This window comes from Rhinatrema bivittatum, chromosome 5 (assembly GCF_901001135.1).
Source record: "Rhinatrema bivittatum chromosome 5, aRhiBiv1.1, whole genome shotgun sequence".
NCBI classification, from domain to species: Eukaryota; Metazoa; Chordata; class Amphibia; order Gymnophiona; family Rhinatrematidae; genus Rhinatrema; species Rhinatrema bivittatum.
Genome location: NC_042619.1, coordinates 197,406,175 through 197,433,028, shown reverse-complemented (window position 1 = coordinate 197,433,028; position 26,854 = coordinate 197,406,175). Strand labels below are relative to the sequence as shown.

General features: G+C 44.5%; 1 protein-coding gene across 6 annotated transcripts in view; it reads right to left on the bottom strand.

The window, feature by feature from the left end:
• RGN (regucalcin) overlaps window positions 1-22,547 on the bottom strand; it is a 121,827-nt gene extending 99,280 nt beyond the window's left edge. Inside the window, exons 1-2 of one of the 6 annotated variants that reach the window (XR_003856978.1) lie at window positions 22,481-22,535; window positions 14,706-14,791 (exon numbers count right to left, since the gene is read on the bottom strand). The gene's annotated coding sequence lies outside the window, so the exon portion shown is untranslated. Of the gene's footprint in view, window positions 1-1,252; window positions 1,365-1,402; window positions 1,489-14,705; window positions 14,792-20,494; window positions 20,531-22,480 lie in introns of those variants that run through there. The other 5 variants (XR_003856980.1, XR_003856979.1, XR_003856982.1 and 2 more) reach the window with 5 other exon arrangements.
• Between the last annotated feature and the right edge of the window lie 4,307 nt (window positions 22,548-26,854).

Sequence of the window (26,854 nt, the reverse complement as noted above, 5' to 3'; positions counted from 1 at the left end):
CTCTGGACATTCTCCAGATATTTTAGCCCTCCTTTTGGCTTCTGGACATCTCCTGAAATATCTGTACTGCCCAGAGAAAATCTGGATAGTTGACAACACTAGTTACAGACGTAGAGTCCCTGACCTGACCCAAGGAGGACAGGCAGGATGCAGCCCAAGCCCCAGGTAGGCCAAAAACCAAAGGAAGGAAAAAATCTCCAATTTCCTCCACACCTCACAATTCCACTATACTACCTCAGAGCTCCTAGGGGAGAATTACTTATAAAACCTCTCAAAAGGGGATGCCATTCCAACACCCTCAGAAGAAGGGGCTGCACAGAATGGTGTCTCCTCTTACCCACTAACCTGTACTGCACGATCTGAGAAAGGAAGCTACCCAGGGCTTACTGGTAGTGAGACTGGAAAGTCCATTACATTGAACTAAAAGATGGCCAAACATTACTTTCAACATAAACCTGGGTTTACTGATTAAAGAGCAAGCTCCCTACCCACTGACTTAGTATTGTGTTACATTGAAATGTCAACTTCTGAAGCTGCAACAATGTATCATAATGCTTTGATAGTATATAATACGATTCTAATGTCCAAATTTCATTTTCGCAGACTACAAAATTCCTTATCCCTCTCCTTGGATTTCCCAGCTGCATAATTAATAACTCCTCCTCTGCTGGTCACCTTAAATGCATCCCAAAACAAAAAAAAATCAGGATCATCCATCGCAGGGGCATAAACATTAATAAGCACCAATTTAAAACCAGCCAATTCCAAAGCAACCTTAACCCACCTCTCAGCATTATCTGATTCTTGCACAAGAATCTTAGCACTTAGGTGTTTTGTTTTTAAGTATCACAACCCAACCCATTTTAATTCCCCATGACCATAAAACCCATAATTGATAGATTAACAAAGAGACATTGAAACTAAGTGAATTTCTTGTAGAAAATAACACTAGCCTGCAAATGTTTAAGATATAGTAACATTTTTTTACTTTTAATGGGGGTAAATACCTTTGACATTTGAAGATACTAATTTTAAATCCATAGGCATGACAGTAAAGAAAAAAAAAGGCATTCCTGTTGAGAAGAGGGATGAGTAATAAGAAATCAAATAGCGACATGGAAACACCTCCCCGTGAAAGCAAATATCAAGAAATGCTGCGCACCATGAAAATCATAAAACAAAGCTGTCCCGTCTTCAAAATGCAACCAGAAACAACCCCAAACATCTTCAAAACATATACCAACAAACATACCCGTGTCCTGGTAAACAACCATAGCAGCACCGAGAAACCAGAAGTAATCTGCAATCTTCCACCACTAAAACCACAAAACGGCAGGGGGGGAAAAAATCCATCCAATACTAACAGGGAATACTAAGCAAAGAAAGAGATCATATGACTTACTAAAAATAGTGTACAGCTTTCCTGCCCTCAAAGAAACTGTGCGCAATATGCAGATCCAGCAAAACGAACAACACAAACCCCTAAAGCCAAGCATACTTCCTCAGTCAAAACAAAGCATAATCTTATAGCCACTTAACTTTATTAAGCTACCATGCGGAGGCACAAACAGACAGTGACAACGTTACTCGAGGTAGGCTCTCTGCCCGATAGGCGCCGTAAAAAAAAAAGAAAAAGGAACACACAAGCAAATCGTAGTAAGTCCGGGCAAAGTGCCAAGTGTTCATTGAAAAACAAAAGTCTGAGTAACACGATCCTGCTCGAAAGCAAACACAGAAAAATGTGCTCGTTCTCTAATCCTCCACGAGTGAAAACACAGGAGAAGGAAATGATTTCCATTGTAACTGCAAAACAGCCTCCAGCAACCCTCCCCCCCTCAGTCATTTAATTTCCATATACTGTTCACTCCCTTGGCTTCTTCGACGTTCTTAGTAACTGTAATCCCTTGGGTCTCCGCTAGATGGCCCTAGATCCCTGCCCTTGAATTTAGACAGCTACCATTCCTATAGCACCTCTCCCTGAAGATGGCTGAGGTGGTATCATCCTTTTCCAGAAAGGGGGTTTAGCCTAGGTAGTGTGTGGCAAAATAGAAGTTCTTTTGAGAGAGAAAGTTGTGTGCTAACATGATCTCCCAGATTAGGGTCCTCCCTGCCTAGATAGGGAGGGGGAGAAACACTGCCCTACCAAGTTTTGGTTAGAGACTGGACGGAAGAGAGAACTAGGGAGATTTTTGGTCTTTTTTCTAAATTTTTGTGTTCTGAGACCTGTGTTTTCTGGGAGGTTGAAATCCCCTCGCCATGAGTGCAAGAGGAAGCTGTTTACCTCTTTGCCCAATTCAAGAGACGGTTGGCACGGCAGTAACCATCAGAGGGAAGAGATAATATTTTGTTTGCTTGACTTGGGACAGAAGATTTTTCTGCACCCTTCCTTATCCAGAGCTGAAAGTAAGAACTGTTTCCAGCAAAGGGCCTTTCCTCCACAAATGTCTGCTTGCAGTGGGAGAGGAATCCAAAGGAGAGAAGAGAAGAACATCTGGAGGCTCCCAAAGGAGTTTCCATTCTGGGGACACAGACACGGACAGGTTGGAGATTGAGAATACACTTGAATATCAGGTACTGTGGGGAAGGGGACATCCACAACTTGGACACCCCAGCCAACATGGGACAATTGTTTTTCTACCCCAATGGAGGCTAAACCAGTTCCAAGCCCATGCTAAAACTGGAGTAATAACCCATGATAGGCTCAGTGTGGCTTATTACATTGGCCCCATAGAGAGGCTATACCATGGTTCAGAGACCAAAATGGTGCAGAGTTTGTAGCAGAAGCCCTATGAGAATTAAGGAGCTTAATATGTATAACTTAGAAGAGAGGCAAGATGGGGGATAGGATGCAGGCATTTATCTGAAAGTTATTAATGGACAGGAAGTCAAGCTTTTTCAATTAAAAGGAAGCTATAGAACTAAGGATCACAATAAGAAGCTCCAAGGGGGTAGATTCAGGAACCATGTCAGGAGGTATTTTTTTTTTCACAGAGAGGATGTTAGATGCTTGGAATGCGATCCTGGAAGAGATGGTGATGACAAGGACAGTGACAGACTTCAAAAAAAGCATTGGATAAACACAGAGGATCCCTAATGGCAAGAAAATGGTAATGAAGCACTGGGCAAACTTCATATCTTTAAACAAAGCACATCTCTACTGAGCAATAGTTTCAGCCCAAGGGAGAAGTGATTTGCTGCATTGTGCTTCCTGGAAGGCATAGTGATAGCCTTCACAGAGCAGCAGTTGCAACTCTAAAGGGGACACAATGGGACTGGAGGTTGAGTTCCATGTAGGAATTTGATCTATTTTGGGTATATGTGCACTGGTGAGAAAAATGCTCTGATTAGAGCAAAAAAGGTAAATATATTTGATTCTCAGCCATTTAACTAAGGACTCAAAAGTTTCAGACTAGGAAAAATGCCAGTGATATTTGTTGAAGGTATACTTAAGCCCTGAAAAGAACTAGGAAAAATTCAAAACCACATGTATTACCTGTTCTGCCTCAGCAGTATATGTATATAATTAATTATTATGCTGCCTCCATGTGTTATTTTACAGTAATGGCACAGCTTAGATTCTCTCTGTTTTGGAGCTCTCCTGATTGATTATTGTTTAACTGTTTCTGAGCTTCTGATTGGATCTGTTCCTGTTTGCTCCCCCTCTGCCTGTTTTCTTGCTTCTTCCTATTGGTTTTTGCCCCTTGGAATCCCTGGGAGACCTTACTTCTTGTTGAAAGTTCAGTTTGGAACTGGTTCTTGACAGACTTGCAGCTCTCCTGGATCCTCTACAGCAGCGGTTCTCAACTGGTGTGTCGCGACACATCAGTGTGTTGCCAAGAACACGCAGGTGTGTTGCCACACTTCCCAGTCCTCCGCTGACCCAGCTGCTCACCAGTCCTCCTCCGCCCAGGCTTAAAATGCTGACAGCCCGGGAGGAATGCAGCAGAACAGCTGGAGTCAGCGGCACCGGCGTGCTCTCTTCTTCCTGCACCCCGGAAGAGGAAGTGGTGAGTAGCAGGTGCGTGCGCGGGAAGAAGAGACCATGCTAGTGCGAGCAGCATCGAGCCGAAGAAAAGAAGAGAGGCAAGGCCTGAAGGATGAGCAGCGCAGCTCGGAGTAAAATAAGAAACAACGTCAACCCCCACGGCCGATGTGACTTCTTTCTCTGCAAGGGCTGAAAATGAAGGAGGAGGCTGCTGCTGCCGCTAGTTCCAGGAGAGGGGCTGGGGGGAGAGAGAGAGAGAGAGTGAATGAGCAAACATATATGTTTGAGATCCTGTGTGTGTATGTATGTGAGTGAGATAGCATGTATGTGAATGATTGAGAGCCTGTATATGTGAAAGAGAGTATGTCTGTGATTGAAATGCCTGCCTGTGAGAGAGAGCATGAATGTAAGTTTATGATTGAAAACCTGTTTGTGTGAAAGAGTATGTGTGTATGATTGAGATCCGTTGTGTGTGAGAGAAATCATGTGTATGTATGATTAAGAGCCTGTGTGTATAAGTAAGAGAGAGAGCGTGTGTGTCTGTGTGTGATTGAGAGCTGGTTTCAGTGAAGGAGCATGTGAGTATATGATTGAGAGCCTGTGTGTAAATGAGAGAAAGAGAGAGAGAGCATGTTTGTAAGCATGTGAATGAGAGTCTGTGTATGAGAGAAAAAGACAGCATATGTATGTGTGTGATTGAAACCCTGTGTGTGTAAGTGTGAAAAGACAGCATGTGTGTAAATGTGTAATTAAGAGCCTATATAAGTGAGAGAAAAAGCATGTGTATATGTGAGTGACTGACAGCATGTGGGTATATGTGTGTGATTGAGACCCAGTGTGAGAGAGAGCGCTGGTGTGTGACTGAGAGAGAGGAGAAAGTTCCAAGCAAACCACTAGAGATGTGAATCGTGTGCCAGATCGTCTTAACGATCAGATTCGGCTGCGGGGGGGGTTCGAATCTGATCGTTAAGATATGTGAATTGGAATCGTTTCCGATTCCAATTCACATTTTTTTAGGAGGCCCGCGCCGCAAAAAAAACCAAAAAAACCACATCCGACCCTTTAAATCGACCCCCCCCCTCCCGACCTGACCCGACCCGACCATCGCTATTTTTTTTTTTACGGAGGCCCGCGCCGCAAAAAAACCCAAAAACCCATCTGACCCTTTAAATCGACCCCCCCCCTCCCGACCCCCCCCCCAAAACCTTTTAAAGTTACCTGGTGGTCCAGGGGGGCCTCGGGAGACCTCGGGAAGAGATCCAGGGGGGCCTCGGGGAGAGGAGAGATCCAGGGGGGCCTCGGGGAAAGATTTCCCAGGCATCACCTGTTCTAAAAAAAAAAAAAAAAAATGGCGCCGATGCCCCTTTGCCCTTACCATGTGACAGGGTATCCGTGCCATTGGCCGGCCCCTGTCACATGGTAGGAGCACTGGATGGCCGGCGCCATCTTTACTCATCAGCCCATAGTATAATATGGGCTGATGAGTAAAGATGGCCGGCGCCATCTTTAAACATGGCGCCGGCCATCAGCCCATAGTATAATATGGGCTGATGAGTAAAGATGGCGCCGGACATCCAGTGCTCCTACCATGTGACAGGGGCCGGCCAATGGCACGGATACCCTGTCACATGGTAAGGGCAAAGGGGCATCGGCGCCATTTTTTTTTTTTTTTTTTTAGAACAGCTGATGCCTGGGAAATTTTTCCCCGAGGCCCCCCTGGATCTCTCCTCTCCCCGAGGACCCCCTGGCTCTCTCCCCGAGGCCCCCTGAGGACCCCCTGGACCACCAGGTAACTTTAAAAGGTTTTGGGGGGGGGTCGGGAGGGGGGGGTCGATTTAAGGGGTCGGATGGGTTTTTTTGGTTTGTTTTGCGGCGCGGGCCTCCGTAAAAAAATAATTAGCGATGGGTCGGGGGGGGGGGGTCGATTTAAAGGGTCAGATGGGTTGTTTTTTTTTTTTTTTTTTGCGGCGCGGGCCTCCGTAAAAAAAAAAATAGCGATGGGTTGGGTCGGGTTGATTTAAAGGGTCAGGGTGGGTTTAGGGGCTTTTTTGGTGTGCCCTATTTAACGATACAATACAAATGCCCCTGACGATAAATCGTGGGCATTTGTATTGTATCGTGCACTCTAACGATTTTGGACGATTTTAAAATTATCTGACGATAATTTTAATCGTTCAAAAACGATTCACATCCCTACAAACCACCCCTCCTCCTGCTAATTCAAAACAATCTCAGGACACCTTGATTTGTTTTATAAGGATGGGTGATGTTTCTTTATTTCCTTTGTTACACTGCATACAGAGACTCTGGCTTATTGCGGTTTCCAATTCAGTTTTCGTCTGCATGCTTCTAGTTATGCGTTTTGGTCTCTTTATTCTTTGTTAGGTGAGGGTCAGCACGTGATTCAGGTGAGGTTTTCTGCTGGCGTGTAGGGATGTGAATCGTGTCCTCGATCGTCTTAACGATCGATTTCGGCTGGGAGGGGGAGGGAATCGTATTGTTGCCGTTTGGGGGGGTAAAATATCGTGAAAAATCGTGAAAAATCGTGAAAAATCGAAAAATCGAAAAATCGCAAAACCAGCACATTAAAACCCCCTAAAACCCACCCCCGACCCTTTAAATTAAATCCCCCACCCTCCCGAACCCCCCCCAAATGACTTAAATAACCTGCGGGTCCAGCGGCGGTCCGGAACGGCAGCGGTCCGGAACGGGCTCCTGCTCCTGAATCTTGTTGTCTTCAGCCGGCGCCATTTTCCAAAATGGCGCCGAAAAATGGCGGTGGCCATAGACGAACACGATTGGACGGCAGGAGGTCCTTCCGGACCCCCGCTGGACTTTTGGCAAGTCTCGTGGGGGTCAGGAGGCCCCCCACAAGCTGGCCAAAAGTTCCTGGAGGTCCAGCGGGGGTCAGGGAGCGATTTCCCGCCGCGAATCGTTTTCGTACGGAAAATGGCGCCGGCAGGAGATCGACTGCAGGAGGTCGTTCAGCGAGGGTTCCGGCGCCTCGCTGAACAACCTCCTGCAGTCGATCTCCTGCCGGCGCCATTTTCCGTACGAAAACGATTCGCGGCGGGAAATCGCTCCCTGACCCCCGCTGGACCTCCAGGAACTTTTGGCCAGCTTGTGGGGGGCCTCCTGACCCCCACGAGACTTGCCAAAAGTCCAGCGGGGGTCCGGAAGGACCTCCTGCCGTCCAATCGTGTTCGTCTATGGCCGCCGCCATTTTTCGGCGCCATTTTGGAAAATGGCGCCGGCTGAAGACAACAAGATTCAGGAGCAGGAGCCCGTTCCGGACCGCTGCCGTTCCGGACCGCCGCTGGACCCGCAGGTTATTTAAGTCATTTGGGGGGGGTTCGGGAGGGTGGGGGATTTAATTTAAAGGGTCGGGGGTGGGTTTTAGGGGGTTTTAGTGTGCCGGCTCACGATTCTAACGATTTATAACGATAAATCGTTAGAATCTCTATTGTATTGTGTTCCATAACGGTTTAAGACGATATTAAAATTATCGGACGATAATTTTAATCGTCCTAAAACGATTCACATCCCTACTGGCGTGTAGTTTATAATTGTTTATAATTTTATTGCAAACCTTCCCATGTTATTGTTCCCCCTCTCGTTAATGCCTTGTTATCATGTTTTTACTGTTCAATGTAAAGCGCCATGCCGTGCGTTTGTTGTTGCGTTACAATGTGAACCGATATGATATCCTTGATGAATGTCGGTATATAAAATTTTTAAATAAATAAATAAATAAATAAATAAATATAGTTTCTGTGTAGGGCTCTGTAGCAGCCTGGCTTGGTCCATTTTCCTAATAGGAGATGTATTGGTGTCTTAAGGCCTGGTGTAATATTTTCACTGTTGCCTTTTCTTAGATAAGGTGGTTATTGTTTAAGTGCTGGAAATTGGTGCTGTTTTGGTGTGGGATGTTTACTATTTATGCAATTTCTGTTCAGACAGAATACATATATTTTCCTTGTGTCATTCTTAACAATAAAAATAATTACCGGACCTTTACTTTTTATTTCCGCCATGAATTGTAATGAGCAGTGTGTCACACATGTGAGCATGGCCTGTCAGGTGTGTCACGATGGGAAAAAGGTTGAGAACCACTGCTCTACAGGAAGTTGGAAGGATCGCTCTTTTCACCCAGTTTCCATGCCTTCTTTCTAATCTATTTCTCACCAGTTCCTGGATTCTGCTGTTTACTGGTAGTTAGTTAGTTTCCTCTACAGTTGCAGTCATCTGCCTATAACTGAGCTCTCAGAGTTTCTCTTCACAGCTGTATCACGTCTGCTGTCTGTGCAGTTATCTTCAATACCATACCATTCACAGTGAGGGTCAAACTGTTTCTTATTCACTAAATGTTTTGGTATTAAGATCTGAGTTCTCTCTGACTTTGGGGCCAATGCAATACAGCTGAGCGCACTGTTAATCCGCAGTTGGACGCGGGTTGTAGAAGCACTAACGAATCCTCTTATGCATGTGAATGAGGCTCTAACGCATTCACTTCCTATACAAAAAAAAAAATGTGCTTCTAGGACACATATTTAACGATCAAAAATTAATGCCTGCCTGGAGCAGGCGTTAATAGCTGAGTGTTCCTTAAACCAGTACAGAAAAGCAGAAAAAAATGCTTTTCTGTACTGCCTCCTACTTACCGTATTTTTCGCTCCATAAGACGCACCTGACCATAAGACGCACCTAGGAAGGTGTGCTAAACCGGCTCTGTTCCCAGGCGTCTGTGCGTCTTATGGAGCAAATTAGGGGTGTGCATACAATCTTTTTTTTGTCCCCGTTTCATTTTCAGGTCTGGGGAGGGCCATTTCGGTCCACTCCTCAGATCAGAAAACTTTTATTGTTCTCTTTCGTGGAAAAAAACAAAACAAAACCCCACCCCAACCCTTCAAATTTAATTAACTACAACTCCCCACCCTCCTGAACCCCCCAAGACTTGCCAAATGTCCCTGGTGGTCCAGCGGGGGTCCCGGGAGCAATCTCCTGCTCTTGGGCCATCGGCTGCCAGTAATCAAAATGGCGCCGGTGGCCCTTTGCCCTTACCATGTGACAGGGGCTACCGGTGCCATTGGTCAGCCCCTGTCACATGGTAGGAGCAATGGACGGCCAGCGCTCAATTGAGAAGCATCCCTTTCCTGAACCCCTGGCTATGTGGCCTTTAGGAAAACCGACGCCAATAAACTCGGCGTCTGTTTTCCTAACCAGCGGACCGCTGACACCGAATGGGTTCTCGTTAGCAAGGAGGCCTGACACCCTAATTTAAATATTGCATGGCGCGTTAAGAAAGCGGGCACTGACTGTTCGGTGCCCGCTTTCTGCGCCAAAATATTGCATCAGCCCCTTTGTAAGCTAAAAAAGGAAGAGGTTTAACCATCTGTATAGGTTCCCAGGTTACAGCATTAGGAGCTGAGAACAGAACAGTGAAAAGAGCATGAAAGATTAAAAGAGTTACCATTCAAGGACCTACTGGAGGTCTGGCTATATAGACTTGTCTTCAGAGTAAAGTAGACCATGTGTTATTGCTTGCCTGTATCGAAAAGACATTTCTGCTGTGTAAGTGTGCAAGTCCATTGCTGAGCTGGGAGCACTTTCATTTCCCCTCTCCCATCTGTGATTGGATTAGTAGCTTAAAGAGCAGTGCTGAGTCTCTGAGCTGTAACCTGACACTGCCACTGTTTATCATTACCTTAAAGCATGCATGGATCTGGTCCAATAGAAAACCTGCTCAGTGAAAATGCAAATGAATCTTCCCTGTGGGCTGTCACTGTTATAAACGGAAGCATGTCTTAACAGCAAAAGCACTAGAGAAATGTGAAACTGACAAAAACAGTTAGCTAAAGAAAATTAATGGAATGTGGGAAGAGTTGCAGTCTGATACACATGAGCTTGTTTGCCCTTCCGGTATAGAAGAAATTTAACAAGCTATAAACCAACTCAAGGGCAGTTATACATGTTATCAAATGTTACAAGAATAAATACAGAAGAGAGTATTGAAGGAAGAGATCTGCATGAGGACATTGATCTAAAATCTGGCACCATAGTGCAAAGTGCTATTGCACAAGCACAGCCAAAAATTGAGAACTTAAAGGAAACGGTGTCTCAACATTCCAGCCTTTTCAAGCGCTCTGCCGTGTCTTCAAGTTCACTGAATTTAGTCCACTGAAATCTGTCCTCAGTAAGTGCCGCCACTGCCAGGACACACACCAAAGGAGAGCTGCACGGGCACATGCTTCCTTCAGTAAACAAGAGGCCACTATAAAGTTAGCTAGAGCCAGAATCAAAGAAGAGGAATGTACGCGGTTGCTGCTGCCGCCACCACAGTAGCTAATGCTGCCACCACAGCAGTAGCAATCAAGGGGGCTGAGCTGGATGCAGAGCTAGACATGCTGCATCAAGAGAGGAAAGCCACTGTTGCAGAAGCACAAGCTAAGAGCTTTAAAGCTGCTGAAGGAGAGATCCAGATTGATCAGTTTCTCTCAGAGGATCCTGTTCATTTTACTAGAGACTGTCCTAACACTCACTTCTGAATACTGCAATGCGTTCTCTCACACACAGCCAGGAAAAATAACAGATACTGAGGCAAATCAGCCTGCCCATGAAGTAGGCTCTACACCTAACAGAAGTCAACTCAATGCACATCCTACCATAGATGTTAATCGCCACCACAGTGATCCACACACTCATACGCTTATAGATACACTACTACTAGCTCATGATCCAGGTACACATGTGCAAGGACATACTTTGCTTCAAGCCTATAACCCAGCATCCTATATGAACTGGGTTCCAGATTTGGCTGGGAATATGTCATCAGCAAGAACATAGGCCACATTTCCTCCACAAGAACCATATGCATGTGATCAATAATATCACACTATCTCGATGCTTAGAACTGATGCAGTGAGAGAAAGCCAATGACATGACACACAACAGCATCCCGCAAGCACCTTATCACCTGAAAACTGAAGTATTAGATCAGATCTGGCCAAGTACATGGCTCATTGTGAGCTTATCAAGGCTCACTAAGTTTGACGACTTTACTGAGAACTACAGAACTTGGAAATCTAAATTCAAGAATGTCATTAAAGTGCTGAATATTGGTCACTTGATGTGCTAGCCTAGAGCAGATGGGAGGGCTCAGAGTTCTCTGGATTCTGGTCATCTATCCTCCAATATCCACGTTACATTTGTACATTGCCTGGCTGAACATGTCTAAAGAGACTACTAAGAACTCTCTCCCTGCTATGTAGGCAGACCACACCAGGAAGATGGGGAAAAACTGCTAGGCAGTAAGCAGGGCCAATCTGAGGAGCAGGCCTCGGATGACGAACAGCCGTCCCAGGTAACTGGCTCAATACCACTAGCCTTGCATTGGCTACCCATTCATTCAAGAATAGAATACAATACTGATGCTAGTTCATAAGCTCATCAGCAATGTGAAAACCCCTTGGTTGGGACCGGTATTACGAATTTATACTCCCTCTCAAACTCTACGCTTCCAAAATAAAGACCTGCCGGAAATTCCATCTATTCAACATGCACACTTAGGACTGTGCTTCTTGGTGGTTGGACCTATCCACTGGAACAGTATGCCAGAGCTCCTGAGAGCTGTAGCCAATACCAAAACCAGTGTAAATTTGGAGGTGAATGGACTGGGAATCATGAATTGAAGGATCCATAAACATATTCTAAAGTGGATTCAGAACATTTAGCTTTACTTTTGATCACTACTAGAGGAGAGTACTGTAGGCGAGAATTGTTCCATAACTTATTCTGTTGTTATTGTTCTTAATTATGTATGTAATTTGCACCTCCGGTGAGGTCACATGATGCTGTGTATGGCGTGAGATGTGAAGTTTCTCACTCCGTGCCATCTTTTGCCTCATCTGCCCCCATCAACCTCTTTCAACATACTTTTTCGATTGGCTGGGATGCAAATTGTTGGTTTTTATAACTCGGGTGACTGTTCCAGGAATGTCAGTTCAGTTGATGAGAAGGGACAAAGAGAAAGAAAAAGAGAAACCGTTGCCTAGCAACAACAAGATGGCGGAGGCACAATAACCGCACAAGGTTTCCTTACTGAATGGAGCCGCGATTTCTGAGCTAAAAGCAGCAATAGTTGGTGCCTTAGAATCAGTTTCAAAAATTGTCCGTCAAATTTAATTAAATGAAGGAATGCATGTTATCTATGAGACTCACTTCAGGGAGAAAGAGCAAAGGATCTCTGTCAACCAAGATGCAATCACAACTTTCGGGGCTGAAACGACCAGCATAAAAACAATGCTTAATCAGCATGAAGATTGGCTTGAGGAATTAGAAAATCGCTCCCGGCAAAATAATCTCAGGATTGTCGGCCTCCCAGAATTTTTGGCAGAAGCCGGCCTTGATGCTTTTTTAGAATCCTGGCTAGTAAGTGAACTGAATCTAGATGGAGCACGAATGCCGATGTGCATCGAGAGTGCACCGAGAGAGTGGGGGCCCAACAAGAGAAGTCAGAGAAGCTGTGGGTGGTGATTGCGAGAATCTTAGATTTTGCCTATAAGGTTGAAATCATACAAGCCTTGCGATTGGGTAGAAAACTTACCTATGAAAACAGGAAATTCTGGTTTTTCAGGATTTATCCTCGATGCTTTCTGCTCTCAGGAGGGAATTCTCACTGGTGTGTGCACATTTTCACAAGTTGAGCCTGAGAGTTGTGCTTTTGTATCCAGCTAAGCTTCGAATGCAACTCTCAGAGGGAGTTTGTTGGTGTCAATCCATGGCAGAAGCAGCAAGCTTGGCAGAAAGTTTGGAAAAAGCCAAGAAAAATTCTCAAGCAAGTTAAGGCCTTCATTATACTTTTTTTTCCTGGTTCTTCAGTTGGGTATGTAGCGATGACTGGAGTATCACTGCTTTGTGGATCTGGGGGAGGGGATTTCCCTTTTTCTCAGCCCAGATGATTTCAGGTCTGGATACTCAGATCCTTGGATGGCTCAGCTGGACTTAACTATGTTCTGAGGTTTTCCTGGAGGTATCAAGCTCTGTACTGGGAACACAGAGTTGTTTCATTATGGGTCTCTCAAGGACATTGTTATTATTGGTAGTTAATTGTATGATGCAGGATCAGTTATATCTCATAGGTTTTTTCTATCTTTGAGTGCTGATAGTATCTCTGCTTCTACTTATAGTTCCTTGAGGAGGGTTCTTGGGGACGGATGGTGGCAAGATGGTTGGGTTTAGGCAAAGTGACCTTATATTTTTTGGTTTGGATTTTAGGGTTGTTGGGGAGTTCAGGGGGGAAGGATGGAAGGATAGGGGTTTAATTGCGCATCAATTAATAGTGTGGAACGGTTTCACTAAGGGATGGTTCTGACAGGGCAGTGTAACATTGGGGGGGGGGGGGGACAACCTAGCTGGGGGGGGGGGGGGTGGCCACCCTAAGCAGTGGTTTTTCTTTATTTTATCCCACATAAGTATTAGGATTAGTCCTGGGTAAAAATACAGTGAAATTAGTATCCTGGAATGTCTGTGGAATACACACTCCTATTAAGAGGAAAAAGATCTTTTCAGCATTAAAGAATTAGCTTCTGATATAGTGTTTCTTCAGGAGATCCATTTAAGTGACTCTGAGCATATGAAGCTTTGGGCAGCTGCATTATACTTCCGGTACAACTAAGTCTGCGGGTTTTGCCATATTAATGCATAAGAATGTTTCATTACAGATTGTTCAAGAATTGAAGGATCCCCAAGGACGCTATAGGGGAAGTAGGAGGGAAAAGGATTACACTCTGTAATCTTTATGCTCTAAATGTTTATGATTACTCTTTTTTTTTTTTTGTCAGATAATTCAACAGTTGTTACCTATTATGGAAGGAGTACTGCTGGTAGGAGGAGATTTTACTCTCATTGCTGATCCAGAATTAGATAAATCACACCCCCATAAAAGCATGAAAATGGGTCGTAGGAAAGGGATGCTTTTTTTCCTTTCTGAATTACAACTTGTAGACTCATGGCATATTTTTCACTCTTTAGAGAAAGATTTTACTCATTTCTCCAGAGCACACACAACATATTCTTGGTTGGACTATTTTTTACTTACCCAATCTAGTCTTGCGCAGGTAGAAGATTCAGGTATTGGTCATATCACAATCTGTGACCATGCACCTATTTGGCTTATGTTGAGTGGCTTGGGGGAGAGGTTAACCAATTTAAGGTGAAAATTCCCTTATTATTTATACACAGACACTTCTTTTCAAGATTTCTTGAAAAAACATTGGGCAAAGTCTGAAGTGCATAATGGGAGACATTTTGAAGATTCTCCAATTATTTCTTGGTATGCAGCCAAAGCTGTTTTACGGGGGGGCACACACATTATTTCTTTCTTAGCCTGGAAGAGAAGGTCCATGGACAAACAAATTCTAGTATTAGGGGACAAGTTAGCCCAATGTAAGAAAACGTTCCTCATAAATAACACTCCATTTAATAGAGAGACCTATTTTGCTGCACAAGTAGCGTTAAACACACTCCTACATCAAAGAGCTAAAAAAGTATTTTGTATTATAAATTTAAATTGTATCACCATGCTAACAAAACAGGGAAACTCTTGCCGCATTTGATAAAAGTTGATACGGGACTCAAGTTTATATCCCATCTGCGAGGGCCGGGCAGGAGTTTGATTCCTCTATGAGTGATATTTTACAGTTTTTTGTGGATTATTACTCACATTTATATACGTCAGAGGGTTTTGATTCTATTAAATGTCAGAAATTCTTATCCAGGTTGGGTCTCCAACCTTTTACAGAGGAGCAGCTGCAGAGATTAAATAGACCCATTAGTACTGGAGAAGTATATAACATTGTATATAACATTTATTTTGTATACTACATTTAAATTGTATATTGTTTAACCATTTCTATCCTCTCCTCTCTTCTTCCTTCTCCAAGTTCGGCCACCCTTGTTAAATGTAACTGTACCTTCTGTCACCACAGTTCTAGTTCCATGTATTTATTGCACCCCCGTTCTATGTGAACCAGCAAGATATGTTTTCATGATTGCCGGTATATAAAAAACTCTAAATAAATAAATAAATAAATAAATAAGTAAGTAAGTAAGTAAGTAATGGTTGGCATCCAGTCAGCTAAATTATTAAAAGTCCCCGGATCAGATGGGTTTATTGCAGATTTTTATGAGATTCTAATTGATCAAATTCCTTCTTTACTTAGTAAGACTTTTGCTGCACTGTTAGACCAAGGCAACTATCCTGCAGATGCAAATAAAGATATCATTACTGTGCTCCCCAAACCTGGGATAGACTCTACTTTGGTTACGTCATATAGACCTATATCTTTATTAAATTTTGACCATAAATTGTTAGCTAAAATACTAGCTGACAGACTAGCTCTAAATATGCTAGAGTATGTTGGACCATGTCAAGTTGGTTTTGTGCAGGGTCATTATTCAATGGTGAACGTCCGCTGCTTGTTGATTGCTATTTCATCTTGTACCAGTAGATCTGTGCCTTTTATGTTGGTCAGTTTTGATACCGAAAAAGTATTTGACAGGGTGGAGTGGCAGTATTTATTTAAACTTTTTAATCACTTGGGATTGGAGGGTCTTTTCCTAAATGGGATATGCTTATTGTATAATAATCCATTGGCTGCTGTGACGGTTAATAGGGAGATTTCAGTGGCTTTTCAAATTCACAGGGGAACACAGCAAGGTAATCCGCTATCTCCTGTATTGTTTCTCTTATCATTAGAACCATTATTAAAGGCAATACAACAAACTAATACTATACAGGGAATTTCAATGGGGTCCTCCAATTTTAAGTATGTGGCATTTGCAGACTACTTATTGGTTTATCTGTGTGATCCAGTTATCTCTCTAACACATTTACTGCATTTATTTCAAGAGTATGGGGGATTTTCAGGATTTAAACTTAATAAAGATAAATTGGAAGCTAATGCATACTTGGAATCTATTAAAGCATCTTGGGTTGGAGACTTTCCATTAACATGGGCAAAAGACTCTTTTCATTATTTGGGCATTATTATCCCTTTAGATTTAGACTATACTCTCAACATTCTACCTTTGTTTACTGTTACCAAACATAAACTTGCTGTATGGCAAAATCTTCCCTTTGAGTGGTAGGGTTAATCTTTTCAAGATGGTTGTATTCCCTAAATGGTTGTATGTATTGCAAATCTTACCTCTACATTTTTCCCAAAAGGACCTCAAAGCTTTAAGAACATAAGAACATAAGAAAATGCCATACTGGGTCAGACCAAGGGTCCATCAAGCCCAGCATCCTGTTTCCAACAGTGGCCAATCCAGGCCATAAGAATCTGGCAAGTACCCAAAAACTAAGTCTAGTCCATGTTACCATTGCTAATGACAGTGGCTATTCTCTGTGGGGCGGATTTTCATACTCCGCGAATAGGCCTACTTTTGTTTGCGCTCCAGGCGCAAACAAAAGTGCGCTGGATTTTAGTAGATACGTGCGGAGCCGCGCGTATCTGCTAAAAACCTGGATCGGCGCACGCAAGGCTATCGATTTTGTATAGCCGGCGCGCGCCGAGCCGCGCAGCCTACCCCCGTTCCCTCCGAGGCCGCTCCGAAATCGAAGCGGCCTCGGAGGGAACTTCCTTTTGCCCTCCCCTCACCTTCCCCAACCTTCCCCTACCTAACCCACCCACCCGGCCCTGTCTAAGCCCCCCCTTACCTTTGTCGGGGGATTTACGCCTCCCGGAGGGAGGCGTAAATCCCCGCGCGTCAGCGGGCCTCCTGCGCGCCGGGACGCGACCTGGGGGCGGGTCCGGAGGGCACGGCCACGCCCCCGGGCCGCCCCGGGCCGTAGCCACACCCCCGGGCCCGCCCCCGGAACGCTCCCGACACGCCCCGAAAACGCCGCGCGGTTCGGGCCCGCCCCCGACACGCCCCCCGACACGCCCCCTCCGAAAACCCCGGGACTTACGCGAGTCCCGGGGCTCTGCGCGCGCCGGTAGGCCTATGTAAAATAGGCTTACCGGCGCGCAGGGCCCTGCTCGCCTAAATCCGCCTGGTTTTGGGTGGATTTAGGCGAGCAGGGCTCTGAAAATCCGCCCCTAAGTGAACTTAATAGCAGGTAATGGACTTCTCCTCCAAGAACTTATCCAATCCTTTTTTAAACACAGCTATACTAACTGCACTAACCACATCCTCTGGCAACAAATTCCAGAGTTTAATTGTGCGTTGAGTAAAAAAGAACTTTCTCCGATTAGTTTTAAATGTGCCCCATGCTAACTTCATGGAGTGCCCCCTAGTCTTTCTACTATCCGAAAGAGTAAATAACCAATTCACATCTACCCGTTCTAGACCTCTCATGATTTTAAACAGCTCTATCAAATCCCCCTCAGTCGTCTCTTCTCCAAGCTGAAAAGTCCTAACCTCTTTAGTCTTTCCTCATAGGGGAGTTGTTCTATTCCCCTTATCATTTTGGTAGCCCTTCTCTGTACCTTCTCCATCGCAATTATATCTTTTTTGAGATGCGGCGACCAGAATTGTACACAGTATTCAAGGTGCGGTCTCACCATGGAGCGATACAGAGGAATTATGACATTTTCCGTTTTATTCACCATTCCCTTTCTAATAATTCCCAACATTCTGTTTGCTTTTTTGACTGCCGCAGCACACTGAACCGACGATTTCAATGTGTTATCCACTATGACACCTAGATCTCTTTCTTGGGTTGTAGCACCTAATATGGAACCCAACATTGTGTAATTATAGCATGGGTTATTTTTCCCTATATGCATCACCTTGCACTTATCCACATTAAATTTCATCTGCCATTTGGATGCCCAATTTTCCAGTCTCACAAGGTCTTCCTGCAATTTATCACAATCTGCTTGTGATTTAATTACTCTGAACAATTTTGTGTCATCTGCAAATTTGATCAGGACTGGGAACTGGAACCAGACTAGGACAGTAGGTCAGTACTGTAACAGGGCTCGGGTTCTGGAACCAGGCAGGAACTGTAGTTAAACTCGGGTACTGGAACCAGGCAGGAACTGTAGCAGGTAACCAGGAAGCAAGCAGGTACTGTAGCAGGCAAGCAGGAATGGAGCGAATAGCAAGGCAAGTCGCTCCAGGGCACAGCGCAACAGGGATCCTGTAGGTAAGCCCGTTGCAAGGCAAAGACTGGGTGGCCACGGCCAGCTTATCAAGGCCGCGGCGTCTGACGTCAGGAATTAGGCGGCGTCACCAGTGGCAAGAAATGGCCTAGAAAAGCGCCCAAGTGGCACGCGCGCACGCCTAGAGACAGGGCATCCACGAAAGGCTTCCCGGCGGCGCGGCCCTCGCAGGGACGCCGCCGAACAGGCCAGGAACTAGGCCAACGAAAGCGGGAACAGGTCCAGGAACACGGAGGTAAGGGTCTGGTCGCGGCGCTCGCGGCCAGAACCTCAACATGTTTGATGTATCATGGAGGATGGAGGAAGGAAGTGAATAAACTGGGGACCGACGGAGGGGGTAGAAAGGAGTAACTAAACCAGGGATTGGATAGGGAGGGAGTGAATGAATGAACTGGAGATGAGGTAGGGAGGGAGTGAACCAGGGTGAATGAGGGGTTCATTGGGGAGTGCCAAAGAATGTATCTGCTTTGGGTGACAAATACTTTAGAGACATCACTGTGTGGCAATGCTTGTTGATAGGTTTAATAACTTTCTCATTGAATAATTATCAAAATATAAAATGTAAAAGGATAAATATGAGTCATAGAAGCATATAGAAAAATACTACAAATTGTAAGTGCTACAATTTTCAGAAAGCACCCTCTTTCTACATTGCCTGGTTATTTCTGTGGAAGGGGAGGAGGTTGGTACATTTTAGACAAAAATCCCAACCCCAAATAATCCAATAAGGAATCTCTGGAGGCAGGTCTCCCTGAATTTATTTTGCTTAGCATTTTTTGCAGTGGTTTATTAAATGAGAGCTCCCCTGCATGCTTCCTTAACCATAAAGATGCAGGGCTACAGGGTGAACGCCCACTCTTCCTGACAGAATAATAGCCTCCTGCAACAGATGACCAGAGGCTCTGATTTAGTTAAAGAATTATTTTTGACACAATGAAAAATACCTCATAAAAACCATCAAATGCAACATATCAAGAAACAGAAAAAAGGCCCCTCTGGAGAATCACCTCATCTTATAGTCACTCAAATTGTTAGCACTGTTGACAGGTTTCATGACAGCTCTCTAACTGAATAATTATTGAAATATGAAATATTGAAAGAGAAATATGAGTCAAAGAATCATAAACAAAAATACCTCAAAATGTATGCCTTAGTAATATAGTTTTCAGAAAACCCATCTTTTTATGTTGGCTGGTTATTGCTAGGGGGGGGGGGGGGTGGCAGTGCCTATGACTATGATACAATGGCTGTTGGGCAAACTAGATAGGCCTTTTTTTTTTTTTTTTTAAATCTTTATCTGCCTTCATTTACCAACTTGCTATGACTCTGGACAGCTTCCTCATTAAGGGATTGACCTATGAAATCTGTTTAAATAAAATGGATGCCTCCAGGTGTTAATCCAGACTTTCTGGCAATAAAAATATTTTCCAGGTAATAAAAACTGCTTAATCCTGCTTTGGCTAGAAAAAATACAAATATAACATTCAAAAATGAAAAAAAAAAATTTAGACCAGCAATCAGGTGCATAGAAACATCTATTACTAACAGGGCTAAATATATACAGGTAAATTATAGCATTCAGACATTACTCCTTAGGTCTGTTTGGAAATTTGCATAACAAGCATCCCTCCCCCTTCTGTCACTGGAACTGAACTTTCTACTAAGGGGCACAAGAGCTATTCAATTATTTGTATTTTCTCTAAGAAAAACTCTTTGTTCTGGAATGCCTCATCCTAATTCCTTTGCCTTCTACAAACCTCTGCTACCAAATGTACTCAGCGCTAATGATTTTGCCCTCTGCCAACTACATTTCTGAATTTCTCTTATCTATCTTGCATCTCCTCCCAGTGCACAAAATGGCTATTAATTAGGAAACTTGCACATAGTTTATAAATGATGCAGTATCCTGTCAGGAGATAAAAGCAGGGAATAAAACCCAGCCTAATATAAAATTATTTAGAATCAAAATATAAAAGGTTGGGAGATGTCATGATTCTTGCAAAACAGTGTAATAATCCAGTGGTTTTTTCATTTCAAAAGTTATGTTCAATCAGCCCTCTAAATGTAATGTTATTTGCAAAACTCCAATTACAGATCTTTGAAATACTGCTTCAGTACCACACTAACTGTGTATAGTCAAAAGTTTGGTAACAAAAGTCCTATTTACTAAAAAAAACAAAACAAGGGCTAGTGGCACCTTATAGACTAATCAACTTATTGTGGCATGAGCTTTCAAGGACAACAGTGTATGTCAGAGGTTTCCAACCTTTTTGGGAGCGTGGACTCCTTTTCAAGCTACAAAATTTTCATGGACCCCCACATGCTTCTCTTTCATACGTACCTGCCGTTATGTGCCGTATATAGCAAAGTTATTAATCTAATGACAAAGACATAATTGTATACACACCAGACTCATTGTTAATATATAAAATGTATTAAATAATGCTTACTGATATAAACTGAATATATTATTGAAAGCACAGCTGTAAATGTGCAACAATGTACTCATATTCAGCAACCTATGTAGTGTAACTACAAGCAGCCACAAAGCTTGATCTGTTTGGATCTGGAGCAACTTGAGGGCAGGGACTGACACAGAGAGCAGCGGGGTGGGATAAGGAGATAGACTGGTGGAGGGAGGGAGAGACTGGTGGGGATGGGCTGGTGAAGAGAGAAAAGAGCGAATGGCAGGGAAGAACTGGTTGAGGGAGGGAGAGAGAGCAACTGGTAGGGCTGGACTGGTGGAGAGTGAGAGGGAGACTGGTTGTGATAGACATGGAATAAAGACAGAGAGTGAGACACAGGTGGAGAAGGGGGAAGAGGGATGTTTGAGAAAGGCTCTCATCACCAAAAGGGAGATGTGGAGAGAGGTTTGGTGCACATAGTTCATCCCCAACTCCCCAGTCATGTTATTTTTTTTTTAATTATAATTATTTTGAAGAAAATCCCCTATGACAGGGAAACCACCCTGTTAGTTTGATCGTGGCAGGGCTCCAATGGCTCTCTCCACACCTGCCTGTCACCAAATTCCACACATGCAGAGACAAGACACCCCCGCTCATAAAGCAAGAGGCACTTCTACAGTCTGCACTATTATTGCAAGGTGCTGGGCATGCATGTCCGTTGCATCTCTAGACAGAAGAACCTTCTCAGTAACAAAGAAGCTCCTGAGCAATTTCAACCATCTAGTAAGGCTACCACTAAAATTATTCAAGAGCATCAATGAAAACTTCATCCATATAAGAGTAGGACAAATCCCAATATAAAACCTGCATTTCACATTCTACAATACCCTGCTTTCATAGAAACTCCCCCAAGAAAGTATGCAGAGCAGAACAAGATCATTTTCCTTTACCATGCATCATAAAATCATAATATTCAAATTCAGCTGTCACCTCAGTAACAGCAACAGAAACTCCCTCCACTACCAGGAATATTGTATAATACAAAATTCTGCAAAAGATGTACTCAGAATCTGTAGGAAACCTGCTACGTCGTTAGATGCATTTATTAAATGTTTTCTCTCATTTTGAGGCAGATTCACTAAGGTGCCTTAAGCTGCTTTAAGTTTTTAATGCAGAAGTGCATGTTTGTTACCTTATCCCACATTCCTTTTTATTCAATGGAGTCTAGTCACTATAGAGGTAATTTTCAAAAGGATTTACCTGCATAAAACTGGGTTTTACATGTGTGAATGAATTTACCCATGTAAGTGGGGTTTTGAGAATTGCTACAATATATTTATATGCCATTGAATTGTCCATAGTTTATTCACGTTTAAGTGCACTTTATTTGAAAATTGCTACGATAATGTTACATTCACATGAGTAGTTCCTTTGAAAGTTACCTCTATAGAAGATAATTTTCAAAAGGATCTTCATGCTTAAAACTGGGTTTTACACATGTAAGTGGACTTTTGAAATTGCTACAATATATGCCATTCAATTGTCAATAGGTTTTACACCCTGTAAGTGCACTTTAGGCACGTAAATGGGTTTTTGAAAATTGCTGCACTAGTATTTTACAGTTACACGTGTAACTCCTTTGAAAATACCTCGTAATAACGCGTGCTTTCTACATTAATAAATATATTTTATCACAGTTTTCCCTCTTTGTGTCTATACGAAAAATGCTTAGGGTCCATATGGTTCTAAATTTAAATCTAACTTCATGAAAGAGTGAAGTAAGCAACTGCAGAAAAAGAAAAAATTCTTTATAAAAATCTCCCTAATAATAAGTATTAATGCCTAAGTCAAGTGTTTAGTAAAATTGAAACAATACAGAAGAACAGTTTTGCAGCTAGTTAAACAGCAAATACCATACTTACCTAGGACAAAGTTCTACTTGTGATTTTCTGCCGAGGTAAAAACACACTGGCAGTAATGTCAACAGCTATTATAGCCTTGCACTGACGCTGTAAATATTTAACTTCTGAAACAAGTTGTTGATTTAACTTGTGTATATTAATATTAATTTATTAACAAGGCATATATGTCAGCTGAACGGATACCAGCAATAAACCCCGAGAGTTGAAGGAAAGGCTTTTCTCAGCATTTTCCAGGAGAAAATTAGGGGCCACAGCACACCCAAGATTACCTGGTTAACGGCAGTCTTTCAGATCTGCCGAGGATGTTATACCCAGCTCACACCTGATCGTATATAAAAATAAAAAAAAGAGAAAAATCAGTGAATCATACACAACTAGAATACTCTGTGCTGTAAAGAAAGGGTACACATTTCATTTTTGGTGGTCAGTTAACAAGAACAGAAATGCAAACATTTGGCCTTCTCTGAGAATTTGTTTCACCTCCTAGACAGACCAGGAACTATAGCAGTTGCCAATCTGAAGCAGCTATCTCTCAAAATATCAGGCATTGTTAACAAATTTTCCGCAGCTTCTCTTGCAGACTTAACATTTGGAAGAGATATTGTATTATTGTCCCTCCCCATGTTTAAAATTACCTTTTGCTGAGTCTGCCTTTCATGTGCTACCTGGATGAGGCTCTGATGAGAGCAGGGGATTGGTACACCTAAGGCAGTGGTTCTCACTGGTGTGTCACAAGGTCCAGGGAGTAGGGTTGCCAACTGTCCAGTTTTGGACCGGACAGCCAGTTTTTCAGGCATTCTGAAGTGTCCAGTCAGAGGTACCGACTGGACACTAAATGTCCGGTTTTGCAGGTGGATCCTCCTTTTTCCCACAGCCTCTTAGTTAGAGGAAGATAAAGGCAGGTCGGAGCCTATCGGAGGAGAGCTGTACTGTATTCCTGTCTCCTTTCCCATGCTGTGATTGGACAGCATAGGGAGAGGAGGTGGTGCACAGCACAGCCCTCAGCTCCCATTGGTTCTGCAGATACATAGATACACTGTTTAGGGAGTTCACTGGCAGGATCTAGAATATATGAAAATGAGGGTGTACCATTCCACACACACCCCCCCCCCCCCGCCCCGGTCCTCAAGTGTTCAGCCCTGGTCTATGGAAAAGTTGGCAACTCTGTTACGCGTGCTACCCTCAACAGCCCTGCGGCACAGCCCTCTCACCTTCTCAGACGGATTCCAGGGCCTGGCTCTAACCTCAGGTGATGTGGGCCACCAGCTCCGACCTCAGGTTCCCTCCAGTGCCTCTGGTTCGGCCACACTACCCAGTGTTGACAGCCAAGATGTCCCTGCTCATCGGGCCTCTCCGCGTGGTCCATGGAGAGATGCCACTATCAGCGCCGTGCCCCTTCCTAGGAGCGCACGCGCATCACTAGTTCTTTTAAAGGGCCCGCAGCGGGAATCTGGCCACGGACCCAGATGCTGATGTCAGACTCTTCAGTGTATAAAAGCTCAGACCTCGCTCCATAGCATAGCCTTTGCAACAGGTCTCTCGTATTCGGAGTACTTGTTGCTGATTCCAGAATTGTGTCTTCATGGTGTTCCTGTTCTCCTTGTTCCTGTTCGTCTATGTGTTGGACTGACTTGGATTTGACCATTGCTACACCTGACTACTCTTCAGCTTCTCTCCAGCCCCGGACCTCCGCCACACCTGACTATTCTTCAGCTTCTCTCCAGCCCCGCACCTCCACTATGCCTGACTACTCTTCAGTTTCTCTCCAGCCCCAGCCCTCTGCTACGCCTGACCACTCGCTTGCTTCTCTCCAGGCCTGGATCTTTCGCTACGCCTGACCACGCTTGCCTTCTCCATACCCTGACCATTGCTTTGATTGACTACGCCTGCCTTCTCCATGCCCTGACCATTGCTTTGATTGACTGCGCCTGCCTTCTCCGTGCCCTGACCATTGCTTTGATTGACTCCGCCTGCCTTCTCCGTGCCCTGACCATTGCTTTGAAAGACTACGCTACAAACTCCTCTGTGTCCAGAGTTCTACCCTGCTTGCCTCAACTTTCACTTGCCGCCAGCTCCAAGCCTCGTTTGTCAGTGACGCCTCTCCTTGCCTATTCTCTGGATGTGGACTTAAAAGGCTTAGGCCTTCCTTTGCTTGGGCGCCTCCAGCTACTTACTGTTCCTTTGGCGCCCGAGTTCCAGTACCGAAACCTGTCCGGGATAGGACTACGCCATCTACCGGCTGCTGTCTCTGGGCTGAACCACCTTCCATCTCTAACTAACTCTGAGGCCCACCTAAGTCCTGCCAGCCCCGGCACCCAAAGGCTCAACTCGAGGGGAATGAGGGCTGGTATAGGTGAAGCTCCAGCGGCCTCTAGCTTCAGCCCACTCCACCTGCTGATGGTGGGGACCCGTAGGTCCCTGCCTACGGGTTGTGTCAACCCCACCTCAGCCCAAGGGTCCACCTCCGATGCCCTACCTGGGAGGTGTGGGACAGGGTCAGCAGGAGGCTGATCTCTCCTCAACAGCCCATGTGGGATCCAAGATGGCGATTTGGAGAGACGGGTGTGAGCGTCTCTCTTACCTGTGGGTGTAAATCTTTATAGATGCCGCATTCAGCCTGCAAGAGGAGGGCTAGGGAGCGCATGGTTTTGGAGCCTCCCTGTGGTTGGACCTATGGAAGCCCATATCCGCCGGGATGCAGGAACTCCAGTAGTGAGTTCACTGGCCATAGCTCGGGGGGGGGGGGGGGGGGGGGGAAGAGGAGCCCGAGCATGGCCCTGAACTATCAATATCTTTATCACCGGAGGAGAGGTTTCCTCCTGTAAACCCCGTGGTAAGACGAGCCTGCCAGTCACGAGGAGAAATGGAGGCGTCAGAGATCTGCGTCTCGCAGGAATCTCCACCGGAGCTTGCGTCCGTGGGGGAAGGAACCTCAGCACAATTACAAACTTGCCAGGCAACAGGAGAAGTTTCTGTTACGATTGGGCAGTGGTCATGTGTCGTGAACACCACCTGCAGGAGTGACTCCAGAATGGAGAGAAACAGGGCTTGCAGAAGGGCTTCTGATAAGGGCTGGGTTGGAATCTGGTGCAGGCAGGAATGTGTAGAGCTGGGTGCTGGCTGGAACCTGTGGAACTGTTAACTGGAGGATGCCTGTGGTGGTGGGAGCTGGCTGGAGGGAGTCTGATACAGGCTGGAGGAATATCTGATACTAGGTGCGTGGAGGTAAGGGTGAGCTTGATACACAAGAGTAGCATGGAGGTATGTGTGAAAGTGAGTGCAGGTAAAGGTGATCAGAATACTGGAGATGGGCGCAGGTAAGGATGGACCCAGGATAGCGTGCAGATAAGGGTGATACTGACTGTAGGTATGAGTGACTGGACTAAGGTAACCCAGGAAGCAAGACTGACAATGACTAGACAGACAAACCAGGACAATACTAACACTGAACATAAAACACAAAAAGCCCGAAGGCAGCAAATCAAAGAGGCAAGAGATAATGTCCAAAGACAGCAAGGCAGGGACGGCAATATAGCAAGGCAGAAGCCCTAAGGCTAGACAGAGGCAGAATGCCCAAGACAAGGCAGGAAGGAGGCTAGAACAGGGAGCCCAAACGACCTCGATGCTGAAGCACCGAGGGATATGCTAGGCAGGGTTATAAAGGAAGTCCAGAACATAGAGTAGACAAGGAGGGCGGACTGGGCCAGCCAGGAGAGCATGCTCATGGGGGACCTCTGGTGGTGAGGCGGCTGCGTAGCAGCCATAGTCATAAGTTTCAGCAGGAGAGGAACAGCAGCAGATAAGGGGAGCTCGGTTGAACATTTAACTGTTTCCTATCAAGAGCTGGTAAGACCTCAAGTATTTTCCCTTGAATCGATATGGGAGGCGATTCAAGTGTTGAATTTAAATATTACTTCTCAAGTGTCAAATATTATAAATACAGTGAAAGAACTGGATAATCGCTTAAAGGCAGCTGAACAGGAGCTAGATGGAAGTAAACAACAATTTCAAACCTTTGAAGTTAAAATGTAGAGTGCTATAAATATTCAACAGGAATTAATAAAAGAAAATCAAATTCTCCATTCTAAAGTTGAACATATGGAGAAACAATTGTGTGCAAAAAAATTTAAGGTGTATTAATTTTCCGAAACTTCCCTACACCGCACCTAAAGATATTTGGAGAAGGTACATGATTGAAATACTAAAAATGACTGAGGCCATGCTTCCAATAATTTCAAAGGCATATTATATTTCCCCTCTGAAGAAAGGTCAGGTGGATACTAATAACTTTCAAGTATTAACATCAAGAGATTCACCTAATTTGGATATCTCTGCAGTCCTGGATCAGCCTGATGAGAGTTTAGCGATGTCATC